The following is a 4666-nucleotide window of genomic DNA, read 5'->3' as shown; positions in this document are numbered from 1 at the left end:
GATTGCCTTGGACTCGGCGAGTCTGTTCTTGGACTCGGCGAGTCAAGTCGCGAAACCCCAAACCCTTCGAGTTAAGACTCGGATCAGTGAGTCGAGTGGGGACTCAGTGAGTTGGACAGGTCAGGACTCGGAAATCGGTAGACTCGGTGAGTCAGGGGCTGACTCGGCGAGTTGAGTCACGAATGAAAGGATTCTGAGCGTATGAACTCGACGAGTCAGTAGGCAGACTCGGCGAGTAGGTTTGACCTGGAAGGTTGACTTTGACCAGGACTTTGACTTTGACCAGAGTTAACTTAGTTTGACTTCTAGAGTTCAATTTGAAACTAAGTGTTATATTGATATTAGTAGCTTGAGGAGCTAGTGGGGTAGCGGTTCAGAGAGTTGTCGGACAGCAACCAGAGGTTTATCAGCAAAGTTCAGCAGTACGAGGTGAGTCTCCTCACTGTTTGTATGGGTCTACGACCACAATGCCGGCCCATTTAGTCTACGTATGGTAGGAAGACCCGGGGGTTAGCCCTAGGCAATATGCATGAAAGACCAGGAGGCGGCTCCTGGCACACAGTATGTTATTACGTATGGTAGGAAGACCCGGGGGTTAGCCCTAGGCAATATGCATGAAAGACCAGGAGGCGGCTCCTGGCACACAATATGTTATTATGTATGATAGGAAGACCTGGGGGTTAGCCCTAGGCAAAATGTATGAAAGACCAGGAGGTGGCTCCTGGCGCACTGTATGCTATTGTATGAAAGACCAGGGGTGGCTCCTGGCACACTATATGCGGAATAGCCTAATAGAATAGTTTGTATAGTCGTCTTGTGATGCTTGCATGGAAGACCAGGGGGTGACCCTTGGCACCTGTCTGTAAGACCCAGGGAGCGGCCCCAGGCTTGACCAGGAAGACCACGTGCGGCCTGTGGCATAATCGTAAGACTATGTTTGGCACATAGCACCCTAGTAAGACTATGTTTGGCACATAGAACCTTAGCAAGACTATGTTTGGCACATAGCACCCTACTTGATTATGGATATGTTGACTCTTGGCTATGTATGGCATGTATGGATCAGTTGGTTTGTATGGTATGTGGTATCTGGGGAACTCACTAAGCTTCGTGCTTACGGTTTACAGTTTTGGTTTCAGGTACTTTGTTTTCAAGGAAAGGAGCCGGCTCGATCGCAGCGCATCACACTATGTTTTCCGCACATGAGATCTTGGGGATCACACTCTGATAGAGTTTTATGATAATATGTTTTGATTACTGACACTTTGGCTTGACACGAAATATTATTATGAATGTTTTTATAACTGATGATTTATGTAATAACTTATTTAAAAATGAAAATTTTGGCCTATATTTTGGGGATGTTACAATCCCCATCCTTGAGACCTTGTGTCCTAGCACAATTCCTTCCTTCACCATAAAATGACACTTCTCCCAATTAAGAACAAGGTTAGTCTTCTCACATCTTGCTAGCATGAGATCCAAGTTGGACAAACAATCCTCAAAAGATGACCAAAAAACCGAGAAGTCATCCATGAAAACCTCCATAAATTTCTCGATCATGTCATGAAAGATAGCCATCATGCACCTTTGGAAAGTAGCTGGTGCATTGCATAACCCAAAAGGCATGCGTCTATATACGAATGTTCCACTTGGACATGTAAATGTGGTCTTTTCTTGATCTTGTGGGTCGATTGGGATTTGAAAGTACCCCGAGAAACCATCGAGAAAACAATAATATAGATGACCGGAAAGCCTTTCTAGCATTTGATCGATAAATGGCAACGGGAAGTGATCCTTACATGTAGCATCATTTTGTTTAATAGTAGTCGATGCAAACACGCCACCCGGTTACTGTTCTAGTTGGAATTAACTCGTTGTCTTCATTAGTAACCACCGTCATTCCTCCCTTCTTTGGTACCACTTGCACTGGACTTACCCATGGGCTATCGGAGATTGAATAAATGATACCCGCGTGTAATAGTTTAACCACCTCCTTTTTGACAACTTCTTGTATGTTTGGGTTAAGTCTTCTTTGGCGTTGAACTACAGGTTTGGCTCCTTCTTCTAAGTTAATTTTATGAGAACAATAAGCTGGACTAATTCCCTTGATATCGGTGATCTTCCATGCTATGGCACCTTGCCTCTTTCTTAGCACTTCCACAAGGCTTTTTTTTTCATGTTTGGCTAGATCAGCAGCTATAATTACTGGTTTTTGTTCTCCATCTTCAAGAAATGCATACTCTAAGTGATTAGGTAGAGCCTTGAGTTCAGATTTTGTGTTCTGAATGCTGAACACGTCGAGTCCAATGAGGGGACTCGTCGAGCCCTGGGTGAAATTCGCGATGGATCGGGTTTCTTCGAATGAACTCATCGAGTCGGTCGAGGCTACTCGGCGAGTCGGGTGTTCTGTACTTCTGAGCAGATCATTATATTCAGCTTCCTCGAGCAGTCTCTCTATCTCCAGCAGGTCTCTTTCAGCATCAAAATCTTCTTCAAGGACAACGGTGGACTTGTTTGGCTCATCTTCATTCCATTCCTCCATTAACTCTTCCAACATATCAATCGAGAATGTCGTGTCATCACTATTCCTTGCATGCTTCATGGCTTGATCAACCCCAAAAGTAACTGATTCTTCTCCCACCCGAAGAGTAAGTTTAGAATCTCGCATGTCAACTATAGCACTCGCGGTGTTTAGGAAAGGTCTTCCAAGTATGATCAGGACTTGAGGGTCTGCTTCCATATCTAATACTATGAAGTCCGCGGGGAACACAAATTTATCAATTTTAACCAATAGATCTTCGCATATTCCCCTTGGGAATGTGACCGTTTTATTTGCGAGGTGAATTGCCATTCGGATTAGCCTTGGCTCCGGAAGATGTAATTTCTTGAAGAATGAGTAAGGCATGAGATTTACACTTTCCCCTGAATCAGCCAATGCATAAATGGTAGCTAAGTTTCCGAACTGACAAGGTAAGGTTAAGCTTCCCGGATCACCCTTCTTTTTAGGTAGCTTGTTTAACATGGCAGCTGAACAGTTCTCATTTAGGACCACCTTCTTCACCTCTTCCATCTTCTTTCTATTAGTTAGAAGCTCCTAGAGTTATTTGGCGTATTTAGGCATTTGTGCTACCGCTTCTATGAATGGCATATTAATTTGAAGAGCCTTTATGTGTTCCAGAAACTTATGGTAGTCAACATCATTCTTTTCTTGTCTAGCTCAAGCTGGAAATGGTAGTGGAGGCTGATATGGCTTGAGAGGAGGCTTGTTTTTCTGTTCAGGTGGGGGACTCGTCGAGTCCGTAACTTCGACTCGGCGAGTCGGGTCGGAAATTTGTGATTCTTTATGTTCTGCTTCTTCCTCTTGAACCAGCTTAGGATCTTCTTGCTGAATAAGGCCAGAGGAGTTATAATCTTCCCACTCCTAGTTGTCACGATATTTATATGTGCACCTTTTGGGTTACTTTCGGTATTACTAGGAAGTCCACCCGGTCGTCTTTCGTTCACTTGTTGTGCAAGTTGGCCCAACTGTTTTTCTATGTTGAGAATAGATGCTTGCTGATTCCTAAGCAGAGCTTGTTGATCTTTCATCATGATTTGGTGCTCTCTCAACATATTTTGTTGATCTTTGATTGCCGCATCGGTACCATTATGTCTTTTCTTAGACGCGGCCACGAATCTTGTAAGCATGTCTTCCAAATCTGATTTCTTTTCATACACCGGTTCCTCCTTTTGATAAAAGCCTCTTTCTTTTTGCTTATATTTTTCCTCCCTTGTCTTTTTATACTCTTCATATGGTAGCCGTTCTTTCTTGGGTTTTCGCCAATTGTCATCATACCTATCACCACTTGAATAGCACACTTGCACTTTCCGGTTCCCGTTCTCATCAAGGTCACAATCTTTAGTAAGGTGGGGGCCTCTATAATTTTCACATCCCACTCTTATGGCATGGATGGATTGGTCCATCTTAGTCATCCTTCGGTCCATGCTTTCCAATTTTGCCATCATTGCTGCCATGTCATCCGTAATAGAATTCACCGCCCCTCGAGTCAAGTCATTCCTTGGGTTGTGATATTCTCTAGAGTGCTTAGAGAATTCTTCAATTAGAGCCTTTATCACTGGGGGTGGTTTCTTTGTGAGTGGTCCTTGCGAGTCAAGGAGTTGCCTGGTTGTCACATTTACTCCATCATAGAAAATGGAGACTTCTTGTTGGCTGTTTAGATCATGATGTGGGCAATTCCTTAGTAAACCCTTGTATCTTTCCCATGCTTCATAAAGTGACTCCCAGCTTGTTGTTCAAAATTGGCAATGGCTTTCTTCAATTTGGCTATCTTTGATGGAGGGAAAAATTGGTCTATAAATTCTTCTTTCATTTTAATCCAAGTAGTGATGGATCCTGGAGGGAGTGATTTCAGCCAATCTTTCGCGGCTCCCTTGAATGTGACTGGTAGCATACGTAGCAAAACAGTGTCGCGAGCCACATTAGGGACATTGATGTAGTCGGCTATGTCATTGACCTCGTCAAGATGCTTGTGTGCGTCTTCATGATCCTTCCCGTAGAATGGGATTTCCTTAAGCTGAGCAAGTATGTGGCCCTTAAGTTCAAAGGTGGCAGTTGTAGGAATCGCGGGTTGTACGAGTCCCGGGCCGGTGTCATCACACATCC

At 43.9% G+C, this 4666-nt stretch overlaps 1 non-coding gene across 1 annotated transcript; it reads left to right on the top strand.

Moving 5' to 3' along the window:
- Nucleotides 1–4219: 4219 nt before the first annotated feature.
- LOC145117873 (small nucleolar RNA R71) lies at nt 4220–4325 on the top strand. The gene has a single exon (XR_013712867.1). It is a non-coding gene; the product is annotated as a small nucleolar RNA R71 (small nucleolar RNA).
- The last annotated feature ends 341 nt before the right edge of the window (nt 4326–4666 follow it).

This window comes from Lactuca virosa, chromosome 5 (assembly GCF_052849685.1).
Source record: "Lactuca virosa cultivar CGN04683 chromosome 5, Lactuca_virosa_CGN04683_v6, whole genome shotgun sequence".
Taxonomy (NCBI): Eukaryota; Viridiplantae; Streptophyta; class Magnoliopsida; order Asterales; family Asteraceae; genus Lactuca; species Lactuca virosa.
Note: the sequence above shows the minus strand (reverse complement) of the source record. Positions and strands in the feature narration are given on the sequence as shown.